Below are 9,433 nucleotides of genomic sequence, written 5' to 3'. Positions count from 1 at the left end.
TGCAGTGCCTTAAAACCTGATTGTGTTCATTTCTCTTTGGGAATTATTTTGCCTGCAGAGGGATTGGTCTGGATTACTCTTGCTTTGGTGTCCAATGATGCTTTTGCCTGGTGGCAGCAGCAGAGCCAGCCCTTTGCCACCCAGCACGCTGGGGGGGTCAGCAGCATCCACCCGCAGCAGTTCTGATGTAGGGCTGGTGTGTTCCCCTCTGTTGGCAGGTTTTCAGAGGTGTGCTGGCACATGCAGGGTCCATTGTGCTATGTCTTATCCTGGGTTACAATGATGTGCCCCCGACCCAAATCTGTTCCCGGTGAGTGTGGTTTTAAATCCCTTGTCTTTGGCTGGTATAGATGAGTGTGTGTAGGAATGTGCAGGCTACACATTTGTGCTGCGCCCCAGATTTATGCTGCAGGTCAGTCCCTCAGACTGCAGAGGCCATAAATCAGCACAGAATTTGTCCCAGGGTTTGGGGCCATATGGTGTATGGGAGCAGGAGAGGGATGCCCGTGTGGAAGAAGAATAAAGTCCTATGTTTGGTGCAGGAATATTTCAAAGCCTGAGAAAGGGGCAAAGTTCAGTTTCTAATTGAGTGCTTTGAAACATATAGATGTATACGGTCAATGTTTATCTTCCAGAACAAAGATCACTTTGTTTTGCCAAATGTTTATGTGTTGGTGCTGAAAACTGCTCCATGAGAGGCTCTGAGGCAGTGCTCAGGGGTGCAGATGTCCCCATCACATGTGCCCAGCTTGGCCCTGCTGCCCAGCCCACTGCTTGGAGGGATCTGCGAGGACCTGCACCTTCCGAGTGTTTTTCTGCCTTTGCTAATGTACGTGTGCTGTTCCCAGTGCGTATACACATCATTATCTCCAACAAGGTACATTTACATCTGTAAGAATTATTGCATACCAAGTCCTGAGCTTAATTATTCCTCTGTCCATATCTTGTACTCCACAGAATTTGCATAACAATCAGACATCAAAGCCAGAACCCTTCAGTGGAAGAAAGGCCTTTCCACTATATTATTTTAACAAAATAAATTATAATGATCAATTTAATCTAAATTAACTCTTTAGATATTTTTTCTGCAAATCCATTGAAATGAGACTTAAAAGCAAACTTTAAATTTAGTGGTAAGAATCTAGTACAGTAAGGTATTTAAATTAAATTGCGTATTGTTTGATGTTTCTTACTCCTCTCTACCCCTCACCCTTCTTTTTTTCCCTCCATTCTCCTTGTCTTGCCATTTTGGAAATTGAACTGTCCCTGAAGTAAATGGGAATTCTGCTGCTGGAAGAGCACACTGCTGGGTGTTGCATTTAATTGATCTAGAAATAGCAAAAAGTAATTATTCACCCTGCCTCTGCTTATTTGTGTTTCCTGTACCTGTTGCCTCTCTAGTAGAGATGTTTTAATTAGAAAACAAAGAGCATTTTAAAGCTAAGGTAGTTAAGTCTGTATGATCGTTTGAATTCCTGATTTACCTTTTTACACTAATCAAACTGGCAAATGCCAAGGGACCTGAGTTTGCAGGTAAAGAAGTGCTTTATCCGATGGTGGGTGATGTGGGAAGACACTCATAACTGCTGTGTTCTCTTGCTTTGTTCTCAGAAAAAGTATGTATAGATATGTATATGTGACCATATATTTAATATATACTTGTGTACACAGGTGACTGCTTAATATTGTCCAGAAAATCATGGATTATAAAGTCTTTCCTTCTTCAGTGCATTAAACACACTGTAATACCAGAAAAACTTTTATTGCAGTTTTATTACTTGATATTAAGGATTTTAATGAAGCTTACACAGTTGGATATGTAAATTAATTACATCTCATCTAATTTCCAACTTTGATTAAAATGTAAAAAGCTTATTCTGTCTTACTTTTGGTGAATTAGGTTCTATCATGATGTGCTTATATAGTGATGAAGTTGTATCAAAACCACTTAAGCATTTGGTATATGGATTATTCTTTAATTTTATCTGTACACCTATAGCATGTGCAATTCTGACTGTGCCCTAGATATATACCTGCATATGTGCACAATAATGTGAATACCATAGAGCCTGGTCCGTAAGGTTTGTGCAGTCCTGGTAAATAGCCTCTATCATATGATTTAGTGTAAGGTGTCCCTGCCCATGGCAGGGGGGTTGGAACTAGATGATCTTAAGGTCCTTTCCAACCCTAACGATTCTATGATTCTATGATTCTATGTTGAATTTTTGGCTTTAGAATCATAGAATGGTCTGGATTGGAAAGGACCTTAAGATCATCCAGTTCCAACCCCCTGCCATGGGCAGGGACACTTCACACTAGACCATGTCACTCAAGGCTCTGTCCAGCCTTGCTTTGAACACTTCCAAGGACAGCACATCCACAATTTCCTTGGGCAGCCTGTTCCAGTGTCTCACCAATCTCACAGTAAATAATTTCTTCCTTAAATCTCGCTGTTTAAGTTTAAACCCATTACCTCTTGTCCTATCAGTATGATTGCTGATGAAGTGTCCCTCTTCAGCATCCTTGTAGGTCCCTTCAGATACTGGAAGGTTACTATGAGGTCTCCGCACAGCCTTCTCCAGGCTAACCAGCCCCAGTGCTCTCAGTTTCTCAGCCTGCCCTCATATGGGAGGTGCTCTAGCCACCCGCCATCCTCCTACTACTACTTAAGGAGTATCAGGTGTGGCTGCAGGAATTACTTGGATTCATTCTAGGCTGTTTTCTTCTGGGGTTTGAGCTCCATGAACCCAATAGCAGAAGTCCCTCTTGATCAGGAATTAATTTGGCCCATAAATTAAACCCTGGGAAATAAGGTTTGTTTGCATATAAAATCTTACCTAAGGCACACAGATAATATTTCTCCTTAGCAAACTCCTTAATATGGGTTTGTTATTTGTTTGTTTGTTTTTTGTAGGAAATATTTTGTCATAGCTTTTGTAGCAACTTATAGCTGGTAAGAAGGTTGTTGGTTAAGAAAATCAGTCAGTTAATATATTCACACTAAATGCGTCTTACACCTTTACCACTACATTAGCTTAGATTGATTAGCTGTCTCGAGAAATTTATGGCCTTTGATAAGATTGCACCAAGAGAAGTTTCTTGTTAGTTACAAATGGAGAACAAAAAGAGATTTTTTGATGTTACTCGTTACTGGTTTTCCACTTGTGATGGAGATGAAATACAGTGAAGTGCTTTTTCCTCTCATGTGTAAGGGCTCTTCTGCCTTTCATACCTGGTAGAATTGTGTGCCCACTCTACATTAGTATGAATGGCAATTGCCTTGTAAATGTGACTGCCGTGAATGGGTGAATAGTCTGACGTCTCCTATTTTGTCCCTTGTCTTTATGTTTTATTCACTTTTACCCTCCACAAAAGGGCCATAATTCAGACCTGAGAAAATGGTAGCATGCTCCAGTTTGTTATAGATCTTGTGACAGGTTTTATTTGCTTTTGATGTTCTTTATATTTTGATGGGTGTACTAAACAGTAGAAGCTATTTTAATGAAAGGGAAAATTCAACGAGAGCATGATCTAGAAACAGTGGGTTTGATAGAGTCACAGAAGTTCCTGATATACATTGGGAAATTATTTCCACAAATTAACTGTAAAGGGCAAGTAAATCACCTCCCTTTAAGAGTTAGAACAAAACAGTGTTTTTCAGGATCTTCAGTTCTGCTACTGAGTCATTGTATCATCTCAGCTAATTAATTTTACCTTTTATATGCTTCAGGATTTCCATCTGTGAATGAACTAATGACACCTACTTACAGGCAGCATTGTGAAGTTTAATTAATTGACATTATTGAAGAATCCTGAGGTTGAAGTCCTGATGTAAGTACAAATATTATTACTGATACTTTGTAATTAATCAGTTCACAGTAGCCAGCGTGTGGGAATCATTAGTCTAGAGCAAACAAACACGGAACTACATTGTATTTGAAATCTGTGTGGAGTTTTTTTCCCAGATACCTGGTTTTACATGTTATCTGAACAATCTTACACTGTAAGTGTAAGAATCTCCCTTCCTCCTGTTGTACACACAGGTGTGGTAGCCTTGATGTGGGAGAAATACGAGACCCCAGTGTTATACCTAGGTCCCTGCTAGTCTTTGTTGAGGATACAGAAAAGCAACTTGGGCTACCAATTTTCCTGCTTACTCTGGTGTAACGTTACTAACACCTTAAAATGCGTCGCCCTTTTTTAATGGATGCTAAAACGTTATAGTTATAAAGAAGCGTACAGCACTGATGGAGTAATCCCTGTGCATTTTGCTGGCTGTTACTGAAGAGAGCTTTTTCTGGATGAAGGCAGATGGGAGGGGTGATGTCTTACGTCACAAAGCATCGGAAGGGAATTGATGTTGTGAAATTGTTTGTAATTTATACGGATAATAAGATCTATTCTTACTACTCATGGCTGGGATGCTGTTTGCATAATGATATGAGTACAGCTGTGCAGGTCTTAGGCCACATGTTTTAAAACGGCAGGAATATCTGAAAACTGGAATTTGAGCCTCACTGTGATTAAATACTAGGAAATGTAACTCTTTTTTTTGTAATGTTGAATACACAGTTGACAATAAGGTGAGTGCAGTTGCTATCTGTATTGCTTTATAAAGACTGATGACATTCTGGAATGACTCGATGCACTTGTTGTTGTTGGAAATCTAAGTCACAAGATATTTTTATTGGAAATATTTGCAACTGTTGTGCAAGTGCAGGGGGGAGGTTTAAAGCTTCATAAACATTCATATTTCTTTCTCCTTATGTCACTTACTTAAAAAAAAGAAAAGCAGTCACATGCAATTATGAAACCGCTTTGTGTTTGACACAGTTGAAGATGATTTCAGGCCACAAAAACGTAAGTTTCTGTGAGTAATTTGAATTTAAACCCCACTCTGCCAGAAAACATCCTCAATCTTTGGAGTCACGTGGTTCTTGGAAAGCTCTTTCTTGGCTGTGCAGGAGGTCAGCCTTTCAAGGAGAGAGCCTGTGCATAAACGTGCAGCGCTGCTAATGAGAGGAATTTCACACTTCGCCTGGACACAAGCTCTGTGTTCATCCTGCTGACTGCTGCCTCTGTAGCCTTTTGGTATTAGATGCTATAATGAATGCTGGGCCATTACCGAGCTGGTGTAGCAAACCGCTGGAACTCTAGCTAAAGAGATGCCTTCCAGAAGGCAGGGTCACCCCTCTGTGAAAATAAAAAGTAATTAAAAGTGAGGTCAGCTGTTTGTCTCTGGCAACATGGCTGCCCTTCCTTTCCCCAGTGGTGATTTTCAAGCCAAATGTCCTTTTCATCGTCACTCTGGCTTAGCAGCAAAGTTGTCTGTCACTAATAGCAGGCTTCACTTCTTTCCCAGCTAACTGGTAGTCAGACTGCCAAAGAATGGCCTATCCAGAATCAGGATATGCTCAATGCACCATCCGCTGATGGTGTTCCCATCAGCCTAATTATATGACTTTTGGGTCAGACAATGTCTCATTGTGTGGCCTTTGGCAGCTACGGGATGCCTAATGCTGCATGAATGTCTAATGCAGAGTTTGATGGCTATGACTGAGGCTGCAGTTCCATGCTGGAATTGAAAACATCCATGTAGTTTCCTTAGAAAACCAGGTCAGTGGTGCTTCCATAAAGCATTAGCCCCAGGGAAAGCTGTTGGTTGCACATTGCCTGTACAAATCCATGCAGGGTGAGCAGTTTACATTGCGTTACTCTTTCAGGTAAATCACAATTAAGGAGTCAGATTGATTTAGTCTTTAGTGACCTATTTCAGAATCTGAATTTATTGCAGGCACCATCCATCATCCATTTATTTCCACCTTTTCTTCTATTTTGTGCATTTAAGAACACTTGTGTTCTTAACGTATCTTAAAAACATTGCAAATACAATAAATATCGCTTTGTATCAGTAGGTTGAAAAAATCACTTTGTTTTCTTTGACTATAAAATTTTAGGTGGAACTATCCTATCTTTACAACGCTTCCTGTAAAACCTGCCCTTTTTACAGGCAAAAGCAAGGTATGAATGTAAAAGGCAATTCATTGTAGATGAAGGCTGTAATATGCTTGTTCGTTTCAAAGGAGAAGGTATAACTAATTATGTTTTAATTGAATCTCTAACGTCAACAGCTGTTTTTAAGGGATCTTTTTAAGCTACATTTATTTTTAGTATTGTTTAAGATTGTATTTCTTTGCATGCATCTCCTTTCATGCATTATTGCCCTTTAAAAAGTTTTCCCTTTCAAAGTACCAACTAACGCTGGCATATATTAAAGTCTAAGCATTGGTAAAATTCATGTTTTAGGATGCTGGCTATGACTTTTCCAGGCTAAAAGAGCAACAGACACAACCAAAATGCCCTTTGTTCCTTTTTTACTCCCAGAAGTAAAAAGTTCAAGCTCCAAACCCCAGATTGCTGAGGCCAGTTTTCAGCTGACAGTGGTTTATGTTGGCTGGCTGTTATCAGTTCCTCTACAGTGCAGCTGCTAATTACAGTAATAGCACAACTATCTCTTTAGACTGAGTAAGCCACACCAATTTAATCCTTCCCCCCTAAGTCAGCAACAGCATCAGTGAGTAGCCTTTACTTTGTAGAGGAGATAAAAAATCTAACCCCTTTCCACATGAAAAAACTTAGCCAAACTTAGGGTTTCCTGTTTCAGGGTTTGGTCCTTTTGAGTTTCCCAGAACTCCTGTCAGCCCATAAAGCTTCAGGTGTCACTGTGGCTTCTTAGTGTTCTGGGTTTGTCATTTACAACTTGGATCATCCAGCAGTAGAGAGGAAGGAAACAAAGAGTCTGTATTCAGCTTGTAGAAAGATGGAAACCCTTTCATGTGAATCTCCAGAGCCTGATGTGCCCCAGCTGCTGCAGGACTTCATGGTGAGCTGTATGTTGGGCATTAGGGTCAGGGCCACACCAGTCATCTCCATCCCTGGCTGGGTGAGAACCATATCTGTTGGTCACCATCCTTGCTGTAAGAGGACATAGCTGCACCTCTCTGCTTACCCCTGAGCACACCTTGCAGCTTTTAATGCTTCTGTGGAGGAAGGAGCTTGCTGCTCCACAGAGCAGCATCCCACAGTTAGGCTTAGCACCCTGCGGGGCATGGCTGTAGTGCTGCTGTATCTGCCTCACCCATGGTAAAATCATTTAGGGGCATCTCCCAGCCCTGTTAAGGAGGTAATGCATCCCCTTTCTCTCTGCTCTGATTGGAGGTGTTGGTTCATGTTGTGGTGGATTTGCAGGTAGCCTGTGTCTTGCTGCTGTTTCCTTGCAGTTGCTGGTCTTCCTGTAGTTATGGGATCAACCCAGAGTAAAGACACCCTCTGTAGTTTCCTCCGTTTCCCCTATCACCTCTCTTCTTGCTGAACTGGATGGCTTTGTGTGATTCAGTCTCTTAAGCACTTCAGAAATAGATGGAATTTGAGAGATGATTACTGTATAGCTGTGCAGGAATATGTAGCTAATATCAGTTTACTATCTAAGCTCTAATTTTCTGTAAACATCAAAACCCAGTCATCATGAGAACCCTGAGTTGGTTTTAGAAGGCAGTTCCATTATAGATTGGGATGCTGGTGTATTTGCTAAAATTGCATAAACAATAAATAAGGATTTATTATCTCTTTTAGGAAATGAGCCAATAGGCTCAGAAAGACTTGACATCTGAGGCTAAGATAATAATTGATGTAGTGGCAGGAAAATAATGGCAAACTGGAAAAACTGGTGAATCCTCTACTCAACACCTGCAAATGCATGGTGATTATGTTTTTCACTGATAAATAGAGATTTGTGAGACCCATAATCTGCAAGAGCAGAGTTGACCCTTTGTATTTTACCGTGTCTTGCCAGACACCCCTCTTTGTGAGTGCACTGCATCTAGTTTTGATCTCAGGCAAGTGTAAATCGCAGTTAACACTGGTGACATCACTGTAATTGCATGTATCTGAAGTAGTGTGTTTGAGAGAAAATCAGACCTGTTCGGGTGGATTCCTCAGAGGCTGAGTCTCTGAAAGCAGAGCAAATTCACGTGAGTGACATGAATTATCCCTAGCCCGCTGCTGCTGTAAATGAAAGCTGAATCTGACTGGCTTAGTGCCATGGCTTGAATAGGATTTTTGATGAAGCATGCCACAGCTGTCTCTACAGCAAAAATGTCTTTTATTTCAATAGTGTAAAGCAAGCAGAAATACGAAGATGTGTGGTGTTTCCTCAGCATGGTGAAGGACACTTCTATGTCCACTTCTGATGGATGGGCCAGCTGTTCTTGGAGCAGCAGGCAGCTCAAACCGTTTAAATGACCTGATGGGGTAACTGAGCCTAAAAACAGCCTTTGGGGCACTTGCAAGCATTTCTGAGAATATCATACTGAGCAAAACCACTTGTTGTGGTCTTGCGGGATGTACACAAGATGCAGTTAAGAATTGGTCTTGCAGCTGTGCCTCGGATGCGAGTGAATCACTGGATTTCTCCTCTCAATTTAGTTATTAAACAGGATAATAGTCTTGCCTTGCTGTGTTAGGGTGCTGTGAAGATAACTTCCATTAAAACATGCTTAAAATTCTGGATTGGAGAGCATAATAGAAGTGTGAAGCATCTTGTTATGTTAGACGCTGTGGCATTAGCAGGCATGGTTAATCCCTAGTGTTCAACAATAATTTCTCTGTAGCAGGACAGAAAAACAGGGCCAGGAAGAAATGTGCCATAGCAAGGCTGATGGTGGCTGCAATGAAGCAGCATTTTGATTTGTGGCTCTCTCAGAACTTTGCTTAATGAATTACTATTTCTTCTTGTTAGAGGTGAATGAATCACATAAAGCTGAATTCCAGGAACTGAATAGCTACATGGCATTGTATTAGGAGACATGCCAATCATTCTAGGATCACTATCCTGATGTCAACAACACATACTGCATACCAACATCCACATTGTACCAAAGATGCTCTTCCATATAGCTGGAAAACTGCGTGACTGTTTGTGCAAGATGAGCATATTTTTAAGCTGTCTTATTGCAAAGCTGAGTAACTTTACCGATGCATTGACTTTTAGACCTCCTGGGGAACCCTCAGCCTCCCGAGTCAACATGCGCTTTCTTTCTGACCTCAGTGGATCTACAGTTTTCCTGCCATGTACGTTTGCTGCCTGGACAGCAAGTCAGCATTTCTTCGGCCTGTGTGATCACACACATAAGGCTTCATGGAGCAGGTATGTTCTGTGCACCTGATAAGTCAGGGAATGCATCTTGTCTCTCTCAGAAACATGCTTTTCCTGTTGTGAAGGCTATTCAAGTTATCTGTATATGATATCATGAGCTGGAAGAGAAAGGGGATTTGTGCCCTTTGAAGAAGCTCCTCCAGATTCTTTCCTGTCTCTCTTCAGTGTGATACACCACTATTTACATTCTTTTTTATCTCTTTTTCCCCCCCACTCCTT

At 41.1% G+C, this 9,433-nt stretch overlaps 1 long non-coding RNA gene across 1 annotated transcript; it reads left to right on the top strand.

Annotated features, from left to right (window-relative positions):
* The first annotated feature begins 2,688 nt into the window (after positions 1–2,688).
* Positions 2,689–9,152, top strand: LOC130601176 (uncharacterized). Its single transcript, XR_008972615.1, has 3 exons — positions 2,689–2,813; positions 3,731–3,831; positions 9,050–9,152. It is a non-coding gene; the product is annotated as an uncharacterized LOC130601176 (long non-coding RNA).
* Positions 9,153–9,433: the final 281 nt, after the last annotated feature.

The sequence above is a fragment of the Pezoporus wallicus genome, unplaced genomic scaffold (genome assembly GCF_028554395.1).
Source record: "Pezoporus wallicus isolate ANWC-B61680 ecotype Strahan unplaced genomic scaffold, APGP_CSIRO_Pwel_v1 contig_3952, whole genome shotgun sequence".
Taxonomy (NCBI): Eukaryota; Metazoa; Chordata; class Aves; order Psittaciformes; family Psittacidae; genus Pezoporus; species Pezoporus wallicus.
This window is presented reverse-complemented; position numbering and strand designations above follow the sequence as displayed.